The sequence below is a fragment of the Anguilla anguilla genome, chromosome 16 (genome assembly GCF_013347855.1).
Source record: "Anguilla anguilla isolate fAngAng1 chromosome 16, fAngAng1.pri, whole genome shotgun sequence".
NCBI classification, from domain to species: Eukaryota; Metazoa; Chordata; class Actinopteri; order Anguilliformes; family Anguillidae; genus Anguilla; species Anguilla anguilla.
Genome location: NC_049216.1, coordinates 27,396,426 through 27,411,426, shown reverse-complemented (window position 1 = coordinate 27,411,426; position 15,001 = coordinate 27,396,426). Strand labels below are relative to the sequence as shown.

The 15,001-nt window shown below is 45.0% G+C and overlaps 1 protein-coding gene across 3 annotated transcripts in view; it reads right to left on the bottom strand.

Moving 5' to 3' along the window:
• zfhx3 (zinc finger homeobox 3) overlaps positions 1–15,001 on the bottom strand; it is a 231,430-nt gene that overhangs the window by 192,004 nt on the left and 24,425 nt on the right. For all 3 annotated transcript variants that reach the window (XM_035396651.1, XM_035396656.1, XM_035396653.1), the window contains exon 3: positions 10,591–10,742. The gene's annotated coding sequence lies outside the window, so the exon portion shown is untranslated. The remainder of the gene's footprint in view (positions 1–10,590; positions 10,743–15,001) is intronic.

Below are 15,001 nucleotides of genomic sequence, written 5' to 3'. Positions count from 1 at the left end.
GGCGGTGGAGACTGAGCCTCAGAATGGGGCGTGTGCTTCCGAATGGGAGGAGGCGAAGCTTGCTGGCGATGTGCGTGGTGGCAGGAGTCGACTGATGGCAATGGTGTCATCCTCTGGCCCGGCGCCAGCTCCCCTGCCCACCCTCCCCGGCGCCCCCGGCTCCCGTCCCCTCCCATGCCCCCTGGGCACACGCTGAGTTATTGTTTTTGCGATCACACAATTAGCAGCGTTGCAAATTTATTTTGCCGTGCTCTAATGCGCCGTAATTACCTCCAGGCCCAAAACAAGGCCCACCCCGCCTGACTCGCGCCGTGAGTGACAGGCCACCAGTGATTCAGCAAGAGCGGGGGAATGTAAGGATCGGAGAAGGACAGCTTTTCGAATCGTGACACGATCCTCCAAAGTGAGGTACTTCTTAAATACATTTAAAAAATTTAAAAAAACAGATTTCATTTGCTATTAAACTACAGTGGTCCAGCTTTAGACTGAAAAATTGGATGATCATCGATTGAGATCATCCAATTTTTTTATTTTTTAAGAAGATTTTGGACTTTGAATGTTGGATGTTGAGGCCGGGACCTACATGTTTGCTGAAATCCTGAAACTTGTCTATTTATATACTTTTCTTTAAATCATCTATTTAAAGAAATACCAGTATAGAAAAATGCACATTCTCTTTATACATACTTTAGGCTATGTATGTTAATCTTATTAATTACTTTTTTAAAAATTATTCTACAATGAAAGGTGCTTAGGGTCATCACTTTTTTCAAGACCTTTCAGCTGTGTGGTTCCTACGTATGTTACATTACATTACATTACATTTACTTGGCAGACGCTTTTATCCAAAGCGATGTACAAAAAGTGCATTTCATGGTCATAGACAACTGCTGAACACAGGTTCAGTAAGGTACGATACTTATTTTGTACAGCTATTTCTAGCCAAGAACACAGTTCACAGTGAACACTATTCTGACCTAACCTCTGCAAAGCCAACTAGGCAGAAGAATAAGCTACAGTATTAGTATTAGTATGTACAAGGAGAAAGAGGAAATTTCAGTCCTGTTTCAGTAAATATTTTCTAGCCATGCATGTCAGTAAAACGTCTGCAATACACTGTGAAGGGTTTGCACATTCATAACCAGGTTGATGGATTAGATGTGTGTGTGCTTGTGAGTGTGTGTGTGTGTGCCTAAGTGTGTGCGTGCATGCGTGTGTGTTTGCATCTCAGTCTGTCTTCTGTGAACAAGATAAGTTTTAACAAAAACCTCTATCTATATACAAAATCTATGAGGGGAGGAGGGTGGCGATGGAGGTGATAAAATCAATGTGCAAATTTGGGAATGGAAACCAGTGAAATGCTTGCCTACGGGACCTGGAGGATTTTTTGGGGCTGGAATTACAACTTATGTGATGTAAGGACAGCTTTCTTTCCACACAAAGCAGTTTCGTGCAAGTCAGGATAATGTGGAGGTACAGAAGAAGTTGCCTTTGATCATGTGTTTTTTCTTTTGCACTGCAGGATCATACTTGTAAACCGTATTCATTTTATGCAACCGATTTTGTCCCATTAAATAAAATACTTTGATTTTTTATCTCTATATAGTTATGATGGGGATGATGATGGTCGTTGTTGTTGTTGCCACTCAGAATACACTAACAAATTATTGTAAAATATGATATACAGGGATGTCAGAGCAACCTTTAAAGGTCACATCACAAATAGCACAAATTGAAAAAATAAGAGCAGACTATCCATGTGGCATATCTACAGGTCAGCACAGAAAATGGAAGGGGCAAGTATTTACAAAACAATTAAATCAATTCCATAGTGTTGCACATTCGCATTATACACTGTACAATGCGTCTTAGCACTACACAACAGTGCAACATTATGGAATTGATAATTGATTTATTTGTTCAGTAATCACTTGCCCCTTCCATTTTCTGTGCTGATACATATTATGTGTGTATGTATATACAGTATATATATATATATATATGTGTGTGTGTAAACACATTTATATGCACATGCATGCATTCTAGACATGAATTAGTAAGATATAGACAAAACAAAGGGAACATTCTGGGGGAAAAAACTGTAAAATGTACATTATTGAGCTGAAGAAATGTGAACTTAGCTGTGAAATATCATGGAAGATATATTCAGTGGATCAATTAAACTGATCTAGCATGAATATACAGGACCCCTATGCTGAATTAACTGAATTGTGCTCGCTCCAATTTCCTGTTTGACAAAATGTACTTGAAAGGTTCAATTTATTTACGGAAGACAGAAATGTCATAGCAGACTGTGCACAGCCAATCACAACCTTCCAAGCTGACCTCTGACCTTTCTCACTTTAATATGACTGCTATCATCTTGCAGAAAATTAGAAGCGCCCCACTTTTGTTCTGTCACAACAGGGGGTGGGGGTTCTTTAAAGACAGACACCCCCATGTCCCTGAACCATGCCGCAATCAGTGCAAGCAGCACAGGAACAGCGTAGGGTGGGGGATGGGGTGTTATCTCTACTTGAATGAATTTGTGTATTTGGGTCTGTGACTGGAAATCCCAGCTTGTCTGTCTGTCTGTCTGTCTGTCTCTCAGCCTACTTTGTAAGCATCAATGCAATGGTTCACCAGAAAAATATCTTGATGTAATGTTTCCTTTACGCTTCACTCAAGTTGTAAATACCAAATGTGATTAATGTAATGTTCCCTTTGGTAAGCACTCACATAAAGACAGTATAATTCTTGTACTCTTTTTTTCTCCTTTGGCAACGAGAACTAGGTTATCTATCTTGTAAACACAAGGAAAAGAAGAAAAAAAAAATCTTCACAGTAACAAAAGCCATTACTGTAGGATGAGTTTGATGAGGAGTAGAGTGAAAGGACGACATGCAGTAACCTACAGAGGCTGTCTGCATGACAACATCCGCAACCTCCACAGCTCCCCGCAATATGCCTGCTTCCACTCGAAAGCATCATGCTCAATGGTGACCGCAAAAGATGAAAACGTGCTTGTGTGATGCAGCTATACACACACATTTACATATTATTCTACAAAATAAGATATAAATTGACCTTTCATCATCTCTTTTCATTTGCAGCCATGTCACTTCAAAAAAGCATTCTGCAGTACAAAAACTATCAAATGCAAAAAATGCGAAGATAACTCCGTTTCCAAAGGCTATGTCCTAGACCGAGTGCCTTCATGCAAAAATGAAAAAGCATTATGGGTGGATAATTATGCAGTGCAATTCAGAAGCCAAAACTGGAAAACAGCAGACAGTCAGAATATCAGACAACGCATCTATACATGGATGTGTGTTAAATTACTAATATATTAGATTTCCTTTTTAAAATTCCATGCCGTTACAAGGCATGCGTACCGCACGTATGGGCTACAAAGACGTGGCTCTTGTGATGTTGTATTCTGATGACTTGCCGTTCCTGTTTCCTGTCCATTGTGCCGAGTGCAGATGCCATTGTCTGTCCCTGGTCCCCGGGCCCTTCAAAAAGGCCACCCTGGGGACCGGCGCATCTTTTATTAATCAGGAGCGCTGCCGCACAGCCTCGCTTATCTAATTTAGCAGCCAGGTTGGGCTGGAGATGGGGGGGGGGTGGAGGGGTGCCTCTTTCAGCCCCTGTGTATAGTGATGGGGGCAGCGGGACAGACTGGGGCGGGCTGGGGGGAGGGGGGGCGAGGGGGAAAGGGGCAACCTATCAGGCGCCTCGCTGCTGAGCTTTCTGACTGAATCACAATATGGCAAATTACCTTTCGCTGACAAGAAAAAATGAGAGTGGACCCACGTGAAAAAATAGGATTGTCAGGGTGAGGTGACACATTTTACTGCTTACAATTCGGACCCTGGTGGCCAAGATTCAAATCCTTATTATCCGTTGGCTTTTGCCTCAACAATGGCCAATTGCATATACACTTCCAGCTAATACTTCAGCTCTGTGCTTTCCCATGGTATGGGTAATGGCATACACTTAACAGAATAAAATAAAGCATAATTTCAGTTCCCGAATGACTGTGTTGTGAGAGCACACACACACGCGCACACACACACTCACACACGCGTGCACACATGCACACATGTGCATGCGCACACACACGCACGCACACACACACACACTCACACATGCGTGCACACATGCGCACACACACACACACACACACTCACACGCGCGTGCACACATGCACACATGCGCACACACACGCACACGCACACACACTTTGAAAGCCTGTGCAGAACTGGCTCTCTGTGTTGCCCATGTTCAGATACATGACCACAACCACCCCTGTAAGTTTTCTCTCTGTTTCCTTGTTCCCCTCACTCCCCTCGTCCCCCTTGCGCCTCCACCTCCACCCCTCCTCCTCTCATCTGTGTCACGGCTCAGATGAATCAGTGTCACTGATGTTGAGAGCACTTACTGTCAACCCCGCCGCCCCAGGCCATAGCACTGATGGACACAAACTATAAAATATCACCCCCCTGGGGACACATCACTCATGCACTGCCCAACAGCCTTGAAGGTGGAGGGGTGTATGTAAACGTACATGGTGTGTCTATGCGTGTGTGTGTGTGCGTGTGTGTGTGTGTGTGTGTTCGAGTCAGGGCTGGAGGTCATTAAACAAACACATTTCTGATTTTAAAGGCCTTCCTGACTGCGCAAGGCTAAAGGTGGTTATGGGCTACGCTAGAAAGGCTGGGAAGTACAGTTGAACTTCAAACACAAACACACGAGGAATCAAGCTAGTCCCGAACCCTGTAATGTTTGTAAAAGTGATGGTACAGCCATTTTAATCCTTTATTGATTGGAATCATTCATTACAGTACTGTAGCCTTCTCTCATGTCATATCTATAAACCTCCGTTTAAATTAATAAAGAACAATCAAACTACTTATAAGCATCTCAAAGTAACATCTTGTTATTTTTTACTTACCAAACAATACATATCATTTTCTGTGACCCTGTTATCTTTGTGCTCTTCTGTGAATAGTTTCATTTCATTTTTCAAATTCTATAGCAATAGTGCTAAGACAAGGCCCATCTAAAGTCCACATTTTGAAAGCATAATAATGAAGGGTTTGAAAAGGCTTAAATGTGCATGCTACTTCTGGTTACATGCCTGTTCACTACACCGGTCATTCTGTAACTCTAAGCTTAGTATCTCTGAGGTGCCACTGTGTGTGCACAAAAGCATCCTCTGGCCTAGGAGAGCCTCTTCAAAAACACAACACTGCCATATACTGTCAGCTGACCCTGCATCCAAACCTTCCAGTTCTTCACATCTGACCTCATACAGGAACTCCGATCAGCGAGTCCTTGATTGGGGGAAATTAGAGTGCCGGGCAATTAACGTGGAGGGTGAGAGTGAGTCCCCCACCGAGGGATCTTGGGTTCCGCACCCCGCCCTAAATAATGCATCGCTCGGCGCGGGTGACAGCTATCAGTCGTGGCGGCTGACGACACGTGTCACGTCGGAAAATAGGCGGCGTGGAAACTGGGCTACTGGCTGGAAGGCATGGTATGGGAAGGCATGTGAGGGTCGGGGGATGGGGGGGTGGGTGGGGTCTCTCTCTCTCTCTCTCTCTCTCTCTCTCTCTCTCTCTTTCTCTGGTCTATGTCTCTCCACCTCTCTCTCTCACTCATGCCTGGCCATCTCTTTCCAATTATTCTGTCTGAGAAGTTTTTACACATGTGAGAATAAACATGGCATTTCCTGGTTCCTCAGCCATCCCTAAACCCTACAGTGCTCAATATTTCTCAATAAGTTCTCAATATTTTCCCAAGAGCTGATCCCAGATCAGCTAGCCCACATTAGCCCTATTCTCTAACCATATATAACAAAACAAGCTGACATGCTATCATTGCTTAGACATAGAATCTATTTACAAAAACACTGCAAGTAGGAGGGCGCACACATAAAGGCTTTCCCTCTTTTTGAGCTGTAAAAGCATGTTTTTTTTGGGAAAAGGGGCATTTGTGTGGCCTACGTTGTCAGAGTGAAGTCTTTGGTGAAAACCATTGTCAGGTAGGGCGGAATTATTACAATAAATAATAAGCCAGTTCAGGTAGTGCACTGCGCTGAGTATGCTTGTTTTAGCATATATCACCATCTGAAAATCTACATCTTTAGCGGTTAGTAGCCAGTTAGGGCTAATCAAACACTTCTTGGCATTAAGCAGAGTAGGACAGCAGGTCACAAACAGCTAGAATTCAGAACAGGGTGCTGTTTGCAACTTTTTTAACAATTGAGGTGTATTCACACTGACAGCACATTTTCATCCAGAACTACAGATGAAGGCCCAAGAGAAACTTTATTCTCAGGACCCATTGCTTGATTTGGAAAAAAAAATCACCATTGAATCAAATTTACAGATCTTGTTATTCATTTGTTTCAACAGTATTAATAAGTCATTCTGACAGTGAGAATATGATAATACATTATTAATAATACATAATAATACATATTATGTTTATGCATCCATTGATCTTTATTTCTAATCTTCATCTAGCCCCCGTCCCGTTTGAAATGCACCAGGAAACTGACAAATAGGTTCTAAGCAATCTAATGAAACCCTTCCTCTGAGGTTAAAAGGCAGGAAAACAGTGAAGACATTATAGGAGCTCTGGCTGTTGAACCACCCACACCCAGACAGAACCCTTAGGCTTTAAAAGGGATGATGCCTCTGGGTAAGAGGTTTTGGGGTGGGAGGGGCAACACTGCTCTGGGATGGCCCTGTCTCTGCCCTCCACCTGACCTCTCTACCTGTAACCCTACCCCCCCACCCCTGCCCGATCCATGTCACCCGTCTCCCTCTCCTTCTGTCTGACTTGGCGCCTGGAGACTCATCTATAATTTCTGATGAGTGTAACGCCATCTCTGCTTCATAATTATGTGATATTCCTCACCCCCAGACCAGCCAATGGGGGCAGAGGCTCCCTTTCTTAATGAGGGGCAGCAGAGTTCAGAACACAGAGAGGGAGGGGGGCGGGGGAGAGGGAGAGGGAGAGGGGGAAACAGGAGGAAAAGAGAAAGGTACAGAGGGAAATAAGGGAAAATGAGAGAGAGTAAAGGAAAGGGGAGGAGAGATGGAGAGCAGGATAAACACCACAAGGATGGAGAGGGGAGAGATGTCTAAGGCAGAAAATGAAAGTGGCTTTAAGACATGGAGGAGACTTAGCAAACTAAAGATAAGCATCATGAATTAAAAAAAACACATTGAGTACTACTGAATCTTGACTGCTGTAAATATGCAGTTACCTTTTTAATAGATTCACCTGCTTTATTTGTGCAACGTGATACCGCTTCTTTTGTGCATACTGAATGCCGCATTCCTTAAATGCACTCCAGAAGGTGAGGCCACAGGCTAAATTGAATATTATGTTAAGAGCTACAGAGGCAGCCAGCATAACAAAGACAGAGTGTCATTAAAAACACGCTCAATTATAAATCACTCATTAAGAAATACATCAATGCTTAAGAAACAGGACAAGCAAGACAAGGGTAAAGCACATCACTAAAATTCCATGTCTTCTTCAACCTTGAACCTTCAGACTAATTCTGTGCAGTGTGCATTTCAGTGACGATAATCCTTTTGGACAATATGAATAAGTAAATAACAACATTTTTCCAGTCATTTAATCTCCAAGCCGGGGCAATTAGCAAGTCTCAAGTTTGTGGAGATTTTTTTTTTTTCCTTTTGCTTGCTGTCCTTATTATTGTTATAGAAATGTCAAGCTCTTATTTAGCTGTGGAATGAATAATAAACGAGCTGTAATTACTGTCCTGAATGAGATGACAGCCTGACTGGGGTCAGTGGTAGAGGATAGAGGGATACTTCTCTCTCTCGTTGCACTTTAATTAGATTTCGTAATTAGTTTCATTGATGGATCTGGGAGGACCGAGAGGCCCCTGTGTAGTTGCTCCAGAGGTGAGGCAACTTTTTTTAGCTGCCCTCTGCGGCATTCATTAACGTCCTGGCTGCTGGTGCAGCTCTTTAAAAGCTCCCCCTTGGCCCTTACGGAGCAGAGAGGAGTGCAGCGCGGACTGCCCTGCAGCAGCCCCGGCACCAGGCCCGGGGTTTATACCCTCCCAAACTGCACAGAGAGAGGAAGACGGGAGAGGGAGAGGAGAAGAGAGAAGATACGAGGTGAGGAAAAGGTCTGAAAAGAGAGAGAGAGGACAAAGGGCTAAATAAAGGGGGAGAGGATAAAAGAGCAAGGTGAAGGACAGAATAGGGGAGGCTGCGGTCATCCGGAGACCACGCTGAGTTTCATACAACAGTGAGGGACATGCGCAGGTGCGCGCATACACGCGCACACACACACACGTGCGTGCACACACACGCACACTAACAGACACACGCGCACACACACACACATGCATGCACACACACGCACACTAACAGACACACGTGCATGTACACACGCACGTGCATGCACGCATGTGCGCACAGACACACAAACTGTCCTCACACTGGAATAACTGTGTTACTGAGCTCAGTAGGGGATAACACTGGGGTACAAAATGGCTACAGGGATCGGTAGAGGAGAGGTATGAACGATGAATGAACCTAGTACCGGCCTGTTCAAGCACTGCCACGCTTCCGCAGAGACCACACACTTCTTCCAGCCCCATCACTGTGATCCCACAGCACAGCAGCGACTGAACATTTATGCAGCGTCCAGTGGAGGTGGTGGTGACATTGTTATCCACAGGGACGATCACGGTCCCTGCGGTCACCTGCACCACACAAAGGCTGATTACCGGCAGCCGAGTCTCAATGGCCAGATACTCAGTGTAGCAGGCTATAAACGTGAATGAAAATTTTGCTTCATTCTGGACGGTGAATAAACGGACCATGGAGCTCTGCGAGGTGTATTACATTTAGTGGTATATCAAAGGACGAGCCGAAGCTGATAGCGCCGGAACAGAAAAATCCGCGGAGGCCTTACGGATCTTATGCGAACGGATACACAAATAATGGGCAGACACACAAAAACTCCCACTTCTACATCTCTTCTCCTTCAATCTGTTGGCCAGGCTACACCAGACATCTCTCCCTAATCAGTAGGCTCGCCGCGCACAGACCGGTTGCCATAGTGATTTGCTGGCTGGTCGACATGGCAACCGCTCTGAGGTCCACTATTAAAATGATGAGAGTGAGAGGGGCGGGGGAGAGAAAGGGAGAAAGGGGGAGAGATGGAGAAAGAGGGGGAGATTTGCCTTACTACATACACAGACATAGACACAGACACACAGACACACACACACGCACGCACACACAAACACACAGACACACACGCACACACACACAGACACACACACACACGCACGCACGCATGCATGCACGCACACAGACACAAACACATACACAGACACACACAAGCACACACAGACAAACAGACAGACACACACACGCACACACACACACAAACAGACACACACACACACACACACACCAAAAGGGCAAGGGGGGTTGCGGGATATGGAGGCGCAAGAGGGGTACAGGAGAGAAGGATGGATTCACATCAAAGAAGAGAGAGGGCAAATTAAGTGGAGGAAGGAACGCAGGAAAGGCTGAGGAATCGTAAAAGAATCTTCTGATACAATGTGTCTCAACAATGCCATTAATCTAGTACATGACAAAATCTATTTTTATGGCATACACATATAAATTCATACACATGAAAAATGTATGTGCAGCTCTTCCTAATCTAGGAAAAGGATCATAAACTAATAAGAGCTACTTACATTATCACTGCCAATATACTTCAGTCATACATAACATAGATATAATGGAATTAACATTTATAAACAATTTTATGGACTAATGCCCCATTATATCAGAACCTGAAAACAGGCTGCTCCATTGAAGCTATGAAATCACCTGATCAGGATATCTATGACTTTGGTATCACTGGAAATACACAGCAATTGCAGGACTAAACCTAATGTCTTTCAGTAGTGTATTACTTCTTGCAACATATTTTCCCTGAAGATTAACATATATATAAATAATATTAGCAAAAGAGCGCAAAATAATTCAACTCAGTTCCTCAAATGCTAAAAGACTAGATCATTTGCAAATAAAATTCCTGTGATTTCACAGTAAAAAAAAAAATATTTTTAGGTTCCCTTGTCTTAAACTGGTAGGATCTAGAAGCATCCAGGGGTTGTCTCTTCCTAAATTTACAGGGAAATGGAGATGAGAGTCCATCTGAACAGGACCGATATTTTTACTCATGAGGGATGCAGAACTGTAAATGGATGCCACATATCTGCCAGTTGAGAGTGGAATGATGCTAATTAAAAAAAAAAAAAATAGAATGGAAATCCATTGTGAATCAGACCACCCTTTCATAATTCCTTATGAGAGACATTCCAGTGAGGACCACACTGCAGCACACTGGCCCACCATTCACAAGCAATTAGAGCCAGTCTGGACAGATCAACAAAGCGCGTCATTCTCTGAGCAGAATTAAAGAAGTGAAAACACGTGCGCAGCGGCCAGCCCGGAACCACGGCCTGCAGAAAGACTCGCTGGCCAGACGGCGATCGCCACTGACCTGAATTCACTCCTGCGACACTGGCTTGGGACAAACAGATGCTGATTTCTTTGGGTTCGAGTGGAAGATCTCGTTCGTCACAGCCAGGCCAAGGGAGTTTGGCAGTCATCTACTTCGGGGTCCGGCAACCGATGGCACCTCTCAGTGTGGCACTGCGATGGATGAGAACACATTTTTATGGCCCCAATAACAGCTCGCTCTCCTCTTGCACACAAAACATGCCGCTATTGGATACCCAGTCAGCAAATGGGGAGGGAAAGGCAATGAGCTACAAATCTGACTTTGTAGTTTGGCACGGCTGCCCTCTCATCTGACTTGTAAATGTCCCCTTAAGGCCTGGACACCGTTGATCTGAACAATCCCCAAGATTAAATAGCCAAGACGTATCCTTTACATGACAAATATCTAGATTTAATTTAAGTTTTATTCAATTTTAGTTGCTCAATTGTACACGTTGGCACCAAAAAAGTTAACGCATTACATCCACAAAAGTATTTATTTATTGTTCCAAAGCACATAAAACTGGCAGAGGGTTTCTTCAGTCTGTGAGCCCCATCTTTAGTCTTACTTCTTGTTTATTGATTGATCCTGCAGTAGTTATAGGGACAGCACTTTTTTTCTAAATGATGTCTTAAAGGACAGCACTTCAGGTTTACAAGGAGAGTGAACTGTAATGCTATGTCAGAAAGCTACGAAACACGAAACCGCTTTAAAAAATCTACCTACTCATTTCCTACGGTTTGCAATTTCATTTAACCAGCTCTTTAAAACTCTTTCTTGGGAAACCCCAGGGCAACCAATCCATGTGTTGCGTACGGCTGGCAGAGGTACCGAATCGACTCCGGTGCCGATGGTCTCCAAGCGAAGGACCTGCCCCCTCATTCTGACACACGTCTCAGGCACACCGGGTCTCACCGGATCTCGCCGGTGCTCCGCCTAGCCGCGCCACTGCGAGTGTACCTACAGTGGTATCTTTTGAGAGACGTAGAGGCCCCCGGATTAGTATTGATCAGCCCATTATGGTGAATTAGTCTCCAATTGGATTTCCTGAAGTTTAAAGACAAGCTCATTGCCTCGCGAGCAACAGGGCCTAAACTAAGACGCTCGGCGATGCACTGAACTGACAAGCGGCAGAACGGTTTCTGACACAGTGCAAAATACACTGGGGTGCACCGCACAACAGTAGAGCAGGGGGCGAGCGTATAGGCGAGGGGCGCCACAGAGAGGAGATTGGCGACAGCAGCCAAGCGGAGACAGGTTCTCAGCAATTGATAAGGTTGGAAGATACGTCCCGTATTTTTTTTAACGCAAATGAAGTTCTGGATGATATGCACTACAAAACGCATAGCTCAGAGTGGAGTCAGTGAGGCTAAGTTAAGTAGCATCCCAAAAAAAAATAAACACATAAATAAATCAAAACGATGTGCTTTATCCAGACGAGAGTAAGAATCAGAGGCGACACAACAACAAAAATTACAGTGATGCTGTTTACAGAGGGCAGCGTCCTTGACCTCAGTACTACTGCTTCACGCTGAATAGGCACAGGACTTCTTTTGAGGAGTTGGAATAGCAGTAGGAGCGAGGCTGAATATGTTTGCATAGACTGAAGGGAAATTCACAAAAAGGGGCCATCCGGTTCGCCAGGGTAACACAAAAGTCCAGCAACAGCTCTGAAAGATGCCTATTCATAAAGTCACACATCGGTACACTCACGACAGTACCGCATTGACAACTTCTGCGGTGCACAATGCTCAGGATAAAGACATAAGAAATATGAGCACAAACAGCACACGTGTGTATTCCACAATGGTGGAGAGCACACAATGGGGCCTGTCCATGGAAACAAGCCATTTTTGGGTGTCATCGTTTTCTTTTTTTCATCCTCTTTGTTTTCACAAGTTTAATTGGTGGCCCTTTATGTATTTTCTTTTTTTATAATTAGTATTTTATCCTGTCCTCCTTGCTGAAATAATAAAATGAAAATGGCCGCAGAAACGAGCCATTTTCCAGACGAACATAGGGGGTAGCCGTGGGCGCTCCAGGTCTGTCTGCCCCTCAGACCGCAGGTGGGCAGCGTGGCGCTGCCCGCGCTCGCCCGCTGGCGCCAGGACAGGATTCCCGCCACGGCGTCGGCGCTGACCTGAGGAGGCCCTCCCCGAGGAGAGCCGCTATCTCCGGAGCGTCGCCGGGAGAGGAGCCGAGGCCGACGGCGGCTTCCACGGCCCGGCCTCAATTAGTCCCCCAACAGGGCCGCAACGTTCCACTTGTGTTTTTCACCTCACAATTAAGAATGGGACCGATCTATCAGGTCCGCGTGTTTCTGTTTTTGTGCAGCTACCGTACCCCCCCCCCCCCCCCCCCCCCCGCCCCACAACCCCCACAGACCACGATATCAGTCTTCATTTAAACCCTCTCTCCAAGCATTAAATGGAAATCAATTGTGTAAGTTTAGCAAATAGTTAATTACTGCAAGGAGCCGATTGATCTGGGACTGCTGGCAGTTTGTGCCAAACCATTTGTCTCTTTCATCTGTGATTAAAACCGAGAAAAGGAGGTGAAAGAAAGGAAAAAAATGTTGGAACAAATAGGTGTGAATGGAGTTTTGGGGACCTCGGTGATGATGAGAGAAGATTTTAGCCAGCAAAATGTGTAATTTAAAAAATTGTTAGGAGAGGTAAGAGATAGTTAATAAAAATAAAATCAATTTGTAGTTTAAAAAGGAGTAGGTGTCCATGGGTAGTGTAGTCCATTAGTCAACAGACAGTCCCACAGTAGGTAAGGGTGTGCCTCCTCACATTTGTGAAATGGTAGGCTGTAGCAGTATTGTTGCAGCAGAAACAGACACAGTCACACATACTCCACTACCAAAAACCTACAATTTAGAATGAAAATGCTTTTATGAATGTGGTGCATAGCATTTCCTTGCTCTTTTGTTTAAACAATCAAGAGCAGTTACTGTAAGCCAAGTCTGAATCTATTTTGTGAAAGAAAAGGAAAAACAATGCCTCCCCAACTGTCACGAATCAAAGAAGGTGAGTCATGAAAATAAAAGCACAATTTCCACAGATCTCCTGTGAATGATGGTATTAACAAAGACACTGTCGTCATTTGTAAAGCCATTACAAGGCTTTTGCATGAAACTTACGCCTTTCCAGTTTCTGTAACACGAGCTGTTATGGAATTAATTACTGGAAAGATGTTCCATTCAAAGCCATTCTTTCATTCGCATTGCATGGAAAAAAAATGATTCTTTTACACTAGGGAGTAAAACACAGATCACTGGAGAATCCTCTCTCCTCAGACATGCTCATCCTCACAAAGAGGCATATTTCATAGACAAAATGTAAAAAAAAAACAGTGGTCTACTGAATCCCTAATTTTCCTTCTGCTTTGATTAATCCAATTTATCCAAATCCAAGAAGAAAAAGAACACCTACGTTGTCAGCACGTCAAACAAAATTATTATTATTTTAGCAGGAACAAATAACGATCAAAAGTAAACAGATTTTTTTTTTTAAAACACGAATGCACGGATGGCCGCCTCTCACGGTGATTTAGCGTGGACTCCATTTCAGAGAACGGGCCGGCGGCGTTCAAAGCCGAGAACGCGGAAGCCGCGCGTCTCTCGAACGGCTAACCGCTAATGACTAAAGAGCCGCGGCGATACCCCTCTAATCCTGAGCTGGAAGAGCTGTTTAACAGGCCTAAGAACGTAAGACCCGCGGGCCCGAGCCCCGAAACGTGTTCCGCGAGTTCGGCGGCACGCGCGCGTGCGCTCGCGGTCGACACGACGACCGGGATGTTCCGCCTCGCCGGGCTAACCCTTGCTCCGGCGGCGCGCTCTTCGCCTATTCGGGAATCAAACTTAAACTCTAACAACCCAGAAAAGCTTCTAATTATAAAACGCCCTTGTGTTGTCTTTTTTTTTTTTTTTTTGCCTGTACAGCTTCTGCCTGATTGCTGAGCATAATGCACGCAATCAGGCGCAGAGTATTGAGGATTGAGGGCTTGGTGGTGGGGGGGGGGGGCAGGGGTGGAGAAAAAAAAATCCTAAACACGGCAAAAATAAACCAAGGGGAGTCTAGCACAGCAATTACAGCCCGTCCACCAGAGCCCCTGGTACAACACTTGAAGGCTACAGTGATTTCCGACAGAAAAGGTTATTAGTTTTTATTGGAGGAAATAGGTGCTCCGCGGCTTTAAATGACACAGTAATACGTGGGGGTTGGAGGGCGCTCTCCTGACCCCAGGCTCCCCTGGGTCCCATTGCACTGCCTGAGGGTCGACACAGCGAGGCACCCCCACCCCCCCCCCCCCCTCCTCACCGTGCTCCGTGTCTCCTACAGTTCGAGTCAGACCCTGGGGTCACCGCACTGTTCTCTGGCCTTGAACTCGACCGCCCCGCCTTCCA